This window comes from Felis catus, chromosome D1 (genome assembly GCF_018350175.1).
Source record: "Felis catus isolate Fca126 chromosome D1, F.catus_Fca126_mat1.0, whole genome shotgun sequence".
NCBI classification, from domain to species: domain Eukaryota; kingdom Metazoa; phylum Chordata; class Mammalia; order Carnivora; family Felidae; genus Felis; species Felis catus.
Window position 1 is genome coordinate 70,152,222 of NC_058377.1, and position 13,291 is coordinate 70,165,512.

A 13,291-nucleotide genomic window follows, 5' to 3' on the forward strand; every position below is an offset into this window, starting at 1 on the left:
CATAATAGGACCATCTAATCCAGTCTCTGGGGCTAGGGAAAGCCTCTCTGAAAAATACTAAAAGAATTTTCTCTTTTAAAAAGGGGAAAATTATTTCTGTAGTTTAAATGTTAATTTTTAATTATCAAAAAAAAAAAAAAAAGAATCCACTAAACTTTTACCTAGAAAAAGCACTGGCAGTTATCTTCCAATAAATCTCAATACTTCCAATCTTTCCCCACACCATTCAGGGCATATCACGCTTCCTAAGCATCTCGTGTCTATATTTTTAATCTCTCCTCTTGCCTCAGGATGCTTCTGGAGATAACCCGCAAAATGATGAAAACATCTAATAATTCCATTGGAAACCCTGGAATAATGTGCAACACACAGGCATAATGTCTCAAATTTGCTAATTAAAATAAAAACCAACACCCTAGATTTTGTGGTTAAAAGTGGTGTGTTGGCTGCCTGGCTTTCTCCCTTCAAGGCTCTCTGGAAACTGTCTTGTTCATCATTCACCAGTAGGTGGTGCACGCCTTCCCCTGAATAGGGGAACCTGGTCCTCTGTAAGTGTTATCTTCATTTGACCTGTCCAGCCATTCTGTGACACTTTAATATCTGAGTCACTAAGCTTTCCTTCCTCCAAGGCAAGGGCATCTGCTGGGTTTATTACAAAATTCCATGTTCCTCTATCATGCTTATGAAGCCCATCCTACTGCTCCAGGGAATAAATCATCTCCTTGCAGTTGGTTAAAACAAATTACAACTGCTCTCTCCTAGTCAGGGCAGACCCTCTGCTGAGAGCTGGCTCTCTAAGAATTTTCTGAGCCCTATCAGCTGCCATGTCTTGCTTCCCACGCATTGGCCAGTAGTCACCTGTATTTGTCCTCAAACTTTCCTCGGGGTACCTAACTCCTCCAGAGATAGGAGCGAACAAACTGACCAGAACAGATAAGGAGGCCACTGGAAGAAAAGAAGAAAATTCTTAGCTTTCCTAGACTTCAGAGGTTGCAAAATGAGGATCTTTGAACTTGTTAATGCACATACTTGAATAAGGATGCTTTGGAAAGCACTTAGGAGGTCTGTTAACAAGGTAACTGGGAGAGAGGGAATGAACTATCCCAAATTTGAGGCACTGGGAGTGCAAGGAGTTACAATTTGCCTGCAACAGTCTCAGATAGCTCTTCTGCCATTTCAAGAGCCCCACTCCAACCCCTCCCCCCCGCCCCCCACCTCGTGTTGAAGTCTTGTTGCCTGTAATTCTTGACATAGGCTTTCCTAGGGCCACTCTTGTGGTGGATGTGATCGGTGCATGATGGACTGGATGGGAAGTGTCCAAGTCATATACACCTGTTGGAAGGGCGCTGTACTCACCGAAGTGAGAGATGAGCTCAAATGCTGTGTGGTGGGTGAGGGCGGAGGATGGATTAAAAAGATCTTGAGAAAGTGGAACTGGAAGGATTTGTAAATTGCCCCTATCTGGAAGGAAATGGAGAAGGAGAACTTCATGATAAGATCCAGGTTTCCAACTTGAGCCACAGAATATATTTTCACCGGTGGGGATAGAGGTGGACAAAGGTGGACAGGAGTCCAGCCCTGGAAAGGGACCCAGGGAAGGGAGAGACAGGCTGTCAGGACAGCCATGTGTGGAATTGGGACAGCGGTGGCAGAGAGGGGCTCACCTTCTGACAGCTCCATCCCTTCACAATCGGACCTTATGGCAGATATTATTAATCAATGTGCCACTCTTTCCCACTGAGCTTGAACCCAACTGTCAGGACACTTTATAATATAATGGCTCCTGGAAGTTATTATCAATTAATTAACTTTAGTTCGCAAGCTGAAAGCTGTTTGCTTCTTCTTGCAGGTCTGGAAGTTTAGGAGCCCAACTTATGGGTAAGGAAGCCGTGGCCCTCCCTCAGTGTCTGCTTAGCAAACTCACTGCCACCTAGGCCGGTTTCCTCACTCCTACCTCGAGACTCCATCTTTTCTCTGCACCTCCGAGGGCTCCAGGCCACAGGTCTCGGCACCCCCGATGTAAAGGTGAGCATTGTACCTCCTGACCTGGGCTTTCCCCCTGTCCATGGTCTTCACATGAGCCAAGCAGCACCAAAGCTTCCGCTAGCCCAAGGGAAGTATGTCTCTTTGCCTTCCCCCTCCACACCCCTTACAAAACTGTGTAGACAGCAGCCCTGCCCCTGACACTAGAGCCTGAATCTTGGGAGGCTGAGGGACGAGCACGGCCCATGAAGGGAGACAATAGTGGTATTGACCTGCTGGCGGGAGGCAGGCCTGTCCACATGCTCCAAGGACAGCTTGCAGACAGGCTTTTCCTCTCACACAATTGCTGCCTGTTTCCCATGTTTCACAAGAGAAGGGGGGGACACATTCCAGACAAGGGGACTATTTATTTTCCCACCGAAGGTGACACGTGGCATCTAAAGGTCAAGCCCAGGCCGGGGCCATGTTTGCTGGGCTAAGTCTAGCCTTTTCTCAGAGGCCCGGATTGTTCTGACAGCCTCCCCAGCTGTGTCCTCTGGGCTGGGAATGTTTCCTCAACTGCTCTATACAAACACCCATACTCGCTACTCAATCTTCTGGGTTTGTTTATCGACCAAAGTCAAGGAATAAGCACCCGCTCCAGAGGGTGGTGGGCTTCTGGTGGCTCTGTCACCAACAGATGGGGGAGGAGGGGAGGTTGGGGACAAAGGTGGGGTGCCCAGGTTGCTCTCTGTCCACAAATTTGTGCAAGAAAAGCAGAATGTAGGCTACACAGAGGTCTTCAAACCACAATTCAATCCCTTCAAAAGAAATCCTGCATGACTGTGTCTCTTTAGCTTTTCCAATGGTATAAAAACCCTTTCAATAGCCTCTCAGATAGTTTGGACTCTTTTAGAGACAATACTGTTACTACCACTCAATTTTACCTGAAAAACACCTATCATCTTCAGCAAATATTATTTCGTGAAATTCTTAGTACAACCTGGAGAGAGCAGTATGAACAATACCACGGGTGCAAAAACTGTGTTGGGTCAGGCACTGTGCCAGGTATAAAGATATGTGAGAGGGACCCTTGGGTGGCTCAGCCGGTTGAGCATCCGGTTTCCGCTCAGGTCATGATCTCACTGCTCGTGGGTTCGAGCCCCATGTCAGGCTCTGTGCTGACAGCTCACAGCTAGGAGCCTGGAACCTGCTTTGGATTCTGTCTCTGTCTCTCTGCCCCTCAGCTACTCATGATCTGTCTGTCTCTCTCTCTCAAATATAAGCATTAAAAAAATTAAAAAAAAAAAAAAAGATGTGTGAGAGTTCCTGACCTGCAGGAACCCACTGTTACCTGTGGGTATCAAGTTGGGGAAGATAGCGGGGCCTTTTGAGTCTCTCCTAGTTCAAGGGCTTCTCAAATTTTGGCAGCCCCTTAGGGGAACATTTGTGTGGGGCGAGTTGGTGCACAAATATTGACCTTATCCAAAATCCAGTCCTCGGGAGGAGCCAAGCCCCAAGACGTTGCCTCAAAATCTGCCTACACTTCTCTTGAAGTGTGTGCTCACAGTCAAACATGAAGACAGCAACCGAGTTCATCCTGAGTGACTATTTTGATGGGAATCTTGGCTGTTACTTCGTTAGCTATGCAACCTTGGTCAAGGTGTTCAAGCAAGTGGACAAATGGGCTTGTCAGCGTCTGTATCTTTCAAATGAAGCGGCCATTATTGCTTCCTTTATATGGGGGCAGTGAGGGTTACATAAATTAATGCATGTGAAGCGCTTGGAATTGTATTTGTCACATATGTAACACATGATTAATACCTGCTGGTTGTTGTTGTTATTACTCCAGTCACCATATGGATGGTGGACTGGGTGAAAATAAGGTTAGAAGCAGCAATACCAGCTCAGGCATTAGTGAAACGGCCTAGAGAGGAGTTAGAGAGACTAACTCAAGCCTTTCCTTCTTCCTTGTTTTTCTTCATTTTTCCTCCTTCCCTCCCACCTGCCCTCATACCTTCCTTCTTTCTCTTTTCTTGGTAGGAAGGGTGTGAATAATAAATGCGAAGAATTAGAGAAAATTGGGGTGCCTGCGCACTGGGGCAGGGTCAGACCCCAGCCTCTGGGAAGAACCACAAGAACCCATCCAAGCCCAAGACCACGCAGGTGCATCTACAAGTCAAATACTGGAAACCAAATACAAGTTCCATGCGCCAGGGGTGAGGCAAATTGGAATCAGAAGGCTGGATACAGAGACCAGAGATTATAATTGGGGAATGGGGTCAGGGTGAGAGCAGGGTGGGCACAATCACAGAGGCCCAAAGGTATTGCCCTAATAGGCCAGGGAGGTTTATATCAGATGGTCTTTAAAGGGTCAGAGATAGGAAGCATCACTCACCACCACCACTACCACCAATAATAATGGCCAACATCTACTTAGTGCTTACTCTGCCAGGGCAGTATGCTGACCCTTTTATGTGCATTTCTTATGTACTATTGAATGTGTACTGTTATTCTTATCGTTTTGAAAGCTAAAGTTCCGAAGGATGAGCTTCTTGGTCAAGGTCACAGAGCTGGACATGATGGAGTACAATCGGACCTGGGACAATTTGACTGTAAATCCCACACTCTGTACTCTGCTGTCGACATTTACTTAGAAACACCAACCGAACATCCCTGGTGCCCCAGGCCCTGGATAAAGCATTGCAAAGGTTACACAGATAAATCAGACTTGGTCCCCGTTCTCCTAGCTAACAGTGGAGCAGCAAAGGCAGATACAGAATCACAGTGCAATTTGTTAAAGACCATAACGCACTTAAATGATTTTAAATTTAAATCATAAGAGCAGGGGCTTTGCAACCTGGAGACAGAGAACTGCTGTTCCCTAGTCTTGGGGTCATGAACAAGTCTTCCATCAAAACGGCAGTACTGATGCCCATCTCAGAGAGTGGTGGTGAGAATTAACTGAGGTAAGTTATTCAGAGAACTTACCACAGTGCCTGACATTGTAGCCAGTGTGAATAGATGATGAATTGAAGGAGGGGGACCAGGGGCAGGAAGAGAGGAAGATGATGGAGAAGAGGAGGCAAAAGTGGGGGATGGCTCCTCGGCAACCCCTGCGAGGAATAACTTATGGATTTAAAGATAGCTACATCATCCATTGTGGTGTAGTAGGATGGCTTTCTGGTCTCTAAATCCACGCAAGACTTTGGAGAGAAGCTAAAAGCACTTGTGAGGTCTCCCCGACACATTGTAAGATCTCTCAGTTCTCCCACGTTGGCACATTTTACTTGTACACTTAAATGAGTGCGAAATTGGAGGGCACGTGTGTGTGTATCAGTGTGTGTGTGTGTGTGTGTGTGTGTGTGTGTGTCATGAGGGGTGTGCAGTGCAAGGGTTCGACTCTTGACAGGAAACTATTCACTTAATAAGCATTCACGGTGCACCTGCTGGCTTGTGCCCAAGCTTTGAGGGGGAGTCTGAGACCTACCCCAGGAGAGGGTGGCGTATCAGGCCCCAGGACATCAGGCCCAGGAGGGGTAAGCAAAGAAAGGAGCATTTGGAGTAAAAGGAGGAAATGAGCTATTTGGGAAGTAGAATTTACAGAACTTCAGAGCTAATTGAAGGTAGGGAAGGAGGGGCAGTTACCTGGGCTTCTATCAGCGGCAGTTCTGCCGGGAACGGGGCTTTGCTGAAGGGTCTGGGGTTTCCAGGGATACAGAACACAGCCAGGTGTTTGCTCCACCAGCTGGATGGGAGCAAAGTGAAAGGGAAGCTGGCTTAGCCCCAAGACCAGATGCAGAGAAGCTGGTTGGACGTTCCCACCACATCTGTCCCCACCTCTCCCTCCTTCGGCACCTCGGGCACATTCATCCTAGATGAACCCTCTTTGTCCCACTTTCTTAACCCAGACACAGAGCTGTCCTCCCTCACTTATCTCCGATGCGTATCTATAACCTCACAGGGTTGGCTCAGGGCTCTCACTGGGTTTCTGGGAACCTGCTTTCTTCTCTGTTTTGCTCAAGGCCGGTGCAGGCCAGTGCCAGTAACAGCTGCTGATCTGGTCCCTCCTCTAGCCACAGATACCTAATTAAAAAAAAAAAAATCTCCATCAGTTTAAGTTCCCTTTAATTCCCTCGGCTTCAGACCTTCCTGTTTTGGTCAGTAATCACATGCAGATGTCAGCCACCTGGGTGTCCCCAGTCCTCCAATCTGTGGAGCCATTTCCAACCCTCAAAAGATACAGACAGACGAATCCAATCTGGTCCCACAGATGGGGAACAGCACCCCCTGTTACCTCCAGTCTCCCACCTTTCCTGGATTCTCGATGCTCACTCTTCCTTCCTCTGTCCCATCCTTGCCCCATTTCATGCATCACCCGAGAGCCTTCATTTTCCCTGGGTGACTATGAATATTTACAGAGGCTACTAAGGTCTCTTACAGAGTAGACGTTAATGGAGGTTCGGGGGTAACAGGTAGATTTGAGCATACCACCTTGGAGATCACAAACTCCCCTTATGTCTTACTTGTTGGCATCTAGTCAACTGAGGAGGTTTCCCGTCCTGGGAAGCCTCTTGCTGGCCGGTTTCTCAACAGGCCTCGCTGTCATCTCTGCTCCCAGCCTTGAGAACCTTCCCATCGCCTCCTGTACTGCTGGCACCCTGCCCAAACCACCAAATTCCAACTGATTTCATGCTCTCCATACTCTGCCCACTAATCCTGGACCCCCTTTGTGAACTTCACCGACTCCATCCGGAGGCATCCAAAGGAGCTCTGTAACAACACTTTCCCCTTTAACACACCAATTTGTCCCTTTGTCTGAGGGGCTTCTCTGCCCACCCCCTGGGGGGGTGCTGGGTTTTGTTTGTTTGTTTTTCCTCTTCCATGTGCTTTCCCAGCTTCCTCCTTCTTACCTTCTGGAGGGTTTCTCTATACCACTCAACCCCTGGGCCTACCATTAGGCTGTCTGGATTTGAGTTCATTTTCTTGCCTCACTGCCCTTAACCACACAAGCCACAGCCCAGGCCAGAAACCACACTTGGGCAGGGTCCTCTGTCACACAGTTGCTCCCCGGAGGAGGCAGGTGGTAATTCTTTGAAAGGTTCCAGGCAGCCAGGCCATTTGTTTAGTGAGGGCTCCCATGCCATCCTGTGCAGGGGGGCTGGAGGCGGGGAACCTGGGCCCATCTTCTAACATTAGAATGTCAGCATCAAGGGGGTACTGGGAGGACCGGGAAATCCATACCAGCTGGGTGGACTCTCGGGGACTTTAGGCTCAGGGGGACTGGCTGCCTGAAGGTGACATTGACGGAAACAAGCAAAGCACATTTGGGGACGAAAGTTCCCTTTCAGACACCGTAAGGCTGAGAAGCCTGTGGAACAAGCAAGGGCAAAAGGCCTTAAGCTAGACAGCTGGGAAAGCAGGTCTGCAGCCCCTGGAGAAAACAGGAAAAAATGGAGGGGGAGGGGGGGCAGGAGGAGAGGGCAAGAAAGTGGTGTTATCGCCAGAAAAGCTGCCTACCCGCTAGCTTTGCTGTGACAGAGCTCCTGGGGGACCCGCGGAGGCTGGAGATCTGAGATCTCCCCCCAAGAGGGCCTGCCGTGCCCCTGCACGGCCGTCACGGCCCTCACGCTCAGCCCGCGCAGGCGGGCAGATAATGCGCTCCGGTGTTCGAGGGCAATCAGACTCAGCAAAGCGTGAAATCAGTTTTTTCCAACCAACTCACTCTGGGCTGGAGGAACAGTTTCTATCTTCAGAGAGAGAGTGGAGTAACCTGTCATTCCCTGAAGCAATTTACCTGTTCCAGTGGAAGCGGAACGTTCTTTTAAAGATCAGGGGCATCTGCCCAACGGGGAACTGCCCATGTGTCCGGGCGCCTTCTGCACAGCGCGGCCGGGAGGCTGCTGACTCTGTGCTCCCCTTGGAGGCTTCGAGTCTGAGGGCTTGGGAGGGTGGTGGCCACTGGCAAAGCTGATGTCCCACATCCGCAGCAGGGGGCCGCTGGGAGCCAAGAAATAGGTTTCATTCCTTTGTTCGCTCGGTCTGCATTTAGTAAGCAGTTTCTATGTCCCAGGCCCTGGGTCCCATTGTTTTCTTAAAAGAGACAGAAAAATGGGGCTCCTGGGTGCCTCCGTCCGTTAAGCATGAGGCTTCAGCTCAGGTCATGATCTTGCAGTTGGTGAGTTCAAGCGCAGCGTGGGGTTCTGTGCGGACAGTTCCGAGCCTGGAGCCTGCTTCAGGTTCTGTGTCTCCCTCTCTCTCTGCCCCTCCCCTGCTCACACTCTGCCTATCTCTCTCTCTCCTTCTGTCTTAAAAAGAAATAAACATTAAAAAGAAATTTTAAAAAAGAGAGAGAAAAATACAGGGTCGTGTTAGGTCTGTAGACTCTGGAGTCAGACTGCTTGGGTGTAAGTCGTGGCTCCACCATTTACAAGCTGTGGACCCTGAAAAACTTGCTTCCCTTCTTTGTGCCTCGGTTTCCCAATTTGTCAAATGGGAATATAAAAATTACGTCTACTTCCTCAGAGCATTGTTACGATTGTTTTGATACATTTGAAGTTCTTGGAATCATCCCTGAACACTGTCAGTGCTCCATAAGTGTGGGTATATACTATGTCGGAACGTTTGCACCTCCTCAAAATTCGTATGTGGAAGGCCCGATGCCCAAGGTGATGGTTTTAGGAGATGGGGCCTTTGGAGGTGACTAGGTCATGAAGGCGGAGCCATCTTGAATGGCATTAGTGCCCTTAGTGAAAGAGACTCGAGAAAACTCCCTTGCTCCTGCTGCCAGGTGAGGTTATAACAAAAAGACAGCCATCTATGAAGAAGCAGGCCCTGGTCGGACACGGAAACTGCTCACACCGCAATCTTGGACTTCCTAAGCTCCAGAATTGTGAGAAATCTTGTTGGTGTGTCTGTTGTTATAAGTCATCCGCTCTATGGTATTTTGTTATGGCAGCCTCAACAGACTAAGACAGTACAGAAAAGCAAACTCATTTAATGCACGTGGTACACGTAGTGTTGAGGGAATGTTGTACTAGATTCTCTGACAACATTGCAAGAGTGGCAGGAAGAGCGCGTGGATGTGGCAGTGGCCGTACCGAGCTTGAAGCGTGATCAAGAAAGGGCATGTGGGGGCGCCTGGGTGGCACAGTCGGTTAAGCGTCCGACTTCAGCCAGGTCACGATCTCGCGGTCCGTGAGTTCGAGCCCTGCATCAGGCTCTGGGCTGATGGCTCGGGGCCTGGAGCCTGTTTCCGATTCTGTGTCTCCCTCTCTCTCTGCCCCTCCCCCGTTCATGCTTTGTCTCTCTCTGTCCCAAAAATAAATAAACGTTGAAAAAAAAAAAATTAAAAAAAAAAAAAAAAAAAGAAAGGGCATGTGTTCAGAGAACTGGAAATGGCCCAACGGTGCTAGAGCCAAGGTTCATGCCTGGAAGAGGCAGGTCATAAGGGAGGAAAGGCTGGCAGCAGCAGGCCGCAGGGGGCCTTGAATGCCATGCCAAGACACATTTGTTATCAGGTAATGTGTCATAAAGATGATTCTGGAATTGTTTCTGGGAACTAAAATGCCATGCCATTATTCATTTGCCTGGGACATGTGCTCTCATCAGGAAGGTAGAATTATAGTTTGTTTATTTTTAACAAAATTGATTTCTTTTCCAAACCTCCCCTCTCATTGCCAATAAACTGTTGTGCTCCCGATGCTGTTCGCAAGCCTGGGCCTGTGCCAGCTCTAATGTAACGATGGGTTCTCCTCATAGACTGACTGAAGCATTGGTCTGGGAGGCGGGAGCTCAGGCTCAGATTAAATGGCATTTGTCCATATTGAGGCCCAACCTGTTCTGAATATTTACAGATCTGGGGGAAAAAACCAAGTGACCAGTGGGCCAGCGAACCAGTGGACAATCCGTGATGGTCTTGGGTTGGGGGAGAGATCCTGCCGGTAGAGGTCAGCACAACTCTACACGTGCTCCTCTCCCAGGACGCTTCTCTGACCTAGAAGTGTCTTAAAGGGGCACTTCTAAGTGTCCTTAAGGATCCTTTCCATTATCACCTGGCAGTGATCTTTCCTTCTGGCCCAGGGGGCATGTTCCAAAGATAGCATAATTTGGAGAGTCACATGCAGTGCATTAGGAAATACCCTTTTGTATAGTTGCAGGAGACCTGGCCTCAGATCCAGCCCTGAGCCCTTGTCTCCTCATTCATAAAAAGAGCATCGCGGTGCTCGTCTCTCAGAAGTCTCAGAGGTCTGAGAACTGGTCACAGCACAGAGTGGACAATTATTACTGTTATTCACTCTGATCTCTCCCACAACTGTCACATCATCCAAGTGCACCCACAGGGTCCTGCTCACGGAATTCCTATTTGCACAGAACAAAGGCACAGCTCCAGGGGCACAGGCTACATCAGAAATGTGGGACTGTGCTGCCCGCTGTGGGTAAGAGCTCAGATCTGGGTCTGAACCTGACCCTGGGCAATGAGGAGAGGGTGGTGCCTCCTCCACGTTCTTATGAAGATTTGACAAAGCGATTCCTCTACAGTGTTTTTCTTGGATCTCAGCAAAGAGTGAGCACCCAATAAGTGGCCGGTACTGGCCCACCAGTAAAGGCATTTGAGAGGGGAGCACAGTGGTGTGGAGAGATAATAAAGGTGTAGAAGGGTTGAGTTAACAGGAAGCGTGAAGACAAAAGCAGAGGGAGAACGCTGGTATGATGTCTTATGAAGTAGCAACTCCACCTGCCTTCACCTACCCTCCGAAAACACGGGCTGACATCCCAGGGCCACGCCTCGCACACGGGAGGCCATAGGGTTCATCATCCAAACCCGGTCACTTTGGAGAGTGAAAAGGGGAGCTCTGACATGCTGAATTACACCAGGACAGCAGGCCAAATTGGGATTCCCGAAGGTCAGGCTGATTTGTGTGGTCTTTTCACACACAGTAATTTCTCAAATATGCAGTCGTTATCCCTAGGATTCATTAATGGGAATCCCATAGTTAGAAAAGGCACTTACCAAATTCTTTTTTCTTCTGAAAAAAAGTGGGTCTTTTAGACCCAAGTGCCTGCTACTTGTAAACAGAGGTGGGGATTGATGAGAAGGTAATGGTCAGGATGTGCAGTTGCTAAAGGACATACAGGAAGTTCAACCTAAAATTAAGGTTGGGGCACCTGGGGGACTCAGTTAGTTGAGCATCCAACTTCGGCTCAGGTCATTATCTCCCGGCTTGTGAGTTGGAGCCCTGCATCGGGCTCTGCGCTGACAGCTTAGAGCCTGGAGCCTGCTTCGGATTCTGTGTCTCCTTCTCTCTGCCCCTCCCCCTTTTGCGCGCGCGCGCGCGCTCTCTCTCAAAAATAAATAAACATTAAACAAAATTTAAAAAAATAAAATTAAGATTGAATTTTGGATAAGCAACAAATAATTTTCAGTGTACCCATGCAGTGGACATATTACTATGCAAATTATTTGTTGTTTTTGAAAGTCAAACTTGGCCGGGCATCCTGAATTTTTATTTGCTAAATCTGGCAATCCTACCAAGATGGATCATGTGATCCTATGGTTTTATTATTAAATTAAATTAAATTAAAAACTATTTTATGAAAACTTTCTGTCTGCCCGGCAAACAGATAACAGAGTGGCACCCCAAGTGAACAAGATACAGTTTCTGCCACCAATTCACAGGCCAGGGAGGGAGGAATTAAGTGAAGTCTGAGAACCAGTTACAGTACAGGGTGAACAAAGGAATGAAGCTGACATTTACTGAGCACCTATTAGGATCTGGACCCAGCCACCAATGTTTCATATGCCATCTCAGTCAATCCTCATGAGCGGGGTTATTCCCATTTTACAGATGAGAGAACTAAGGCCCAGAAAGAAGTCATGAGCCCAAGGTTTCAGAGTTCATGAGTACAGAGCCAAGGTTAGCATCCAGGTCTGTCTGACTCAGGAGCCCCCTTCCCGCTTTCCAATGGTAAATTCCATTCCATTGGCAAATGCATACTCAAACTGCAATTTCAGTAGGGTTGTTACAGCACAAAAGAGAGATGAACTCTACTTTGGGTAATCAGGGAAGTTGTTATCATCAACTTTTAGTTACAAATCAAATTCCTCAGAAAAGGAGGAGGTGGTTACTATAAGGAAAACCCATGGACTAGGATTCAGTCTCTTGGCATCTTCCCTTCTGTCTTGTGTCTGATTCGTTTATTTCTCACTCCTGGCTGCCTTTCTCTGCTCAGTCAAGGACTCTGCTCATCAGACCTTTGACCTGTGCATTGTCCACATGATTTCTTAGGGTGTTGCATTAATCTTAGGTGTTTGGTTTAAAATTTTTGAGGTATTTTCATTTAATTTATTTTTTTTTTCATTTACATCCAAGTTAGCATATAGTGCAACAATGATTTCAGGAGTAGATTCCTTAATGCCCCTTTCCCATTTAGCCCACCCCCCATCCCACAACCCCTCCACTAACCCTCTGTTTGTTCTCCATATTTGAGTCTCTTCTGTTTTGTCCTCCTCCCTGTTTTTATATTATTTTTGTTTCTTTTCCCTTGTGTTCATCTGTTCTGTGTCTTAAAGTCTTCATATGAGTGAAGTCATATGATATTTGTCTTTCTCTGACTGACTAATTTTGCTTAGCATAATACCCTCTAGTTCTTTCCACGTAGTTGCAAATGGCAAGATTTCATTCTTTTGGATTGCCGAGTAATACTCCATTGTATATATATACCACATCTTCTTTATCCCTTCATCCATAGATGGACATTTGGGCTCTTTCCATACTTTGGCTATTGTTAATAGTGCTGCTATAAACAATGGGGTGCATGGGCCCCTTCAAAACAGCACACCTGTATCCCTTGTATAAATACCTAGTAGTGCAATTGCTGGGTCGTAGGGTGTTCTATTTTTAATTTTTTTGAGGAACCTCCATAGTGTTTTCCAGAGTGGCTGCACCGGTTTGCATTCCCACCAGCAGTGCAAAGAGATCCTCTTTCTCCGCATCCTTGCCAACATCTCTTGCCTGAGTTGTTTATGTTAGCCATTCTGACAGGTGTGAGGTGGTATCTCATTGTGGTTTTGATTTGTATTTCCCTGATGATAAGTGATAGTGAGCATTTTTTTCGTGTGTCAGTTGACCATCTGGATGTCTTTGGAGAAGTGCCTATTCATGCCTTTTGCCCATTTCTTCACTGGATTCTTTGTTTTTTTGGGTGTTGAGTTTGATAAATTCTTTATAGATTTTGAATACTGACCCTTTATCTGATATGTCTTTTGCAAATATTTTCTCCCATTCCATCGGTTGCCTTTTAGTTTTGCTGATTGTTTTCTTCGCTA

The 13,291-nt window shown here is 47.5% G+C and overlaps 1 long non-coding RNA gene across 1 annotated transcript in view; it reads left to right on the plus strand.

Moving 5' to 3' along the window:
- The first annotated feature begins 1,270 nt into the window (after positions 1-1,270).
- LOC123380520 overlaps positions 1,271-13,291 on the plus strand; it is a 45,477-nt gene continuing 33,456 nt past the window's right edge. The window contains exon 1 of the long non-coding RNA XR_006586406.1: positions 1,271-2,025. This is a non-coding gene — a long non-coding RNA (uncharacterized LOC123380520). The remainder of the gene's footprint in view (positions 2,026-13,291) is intronic.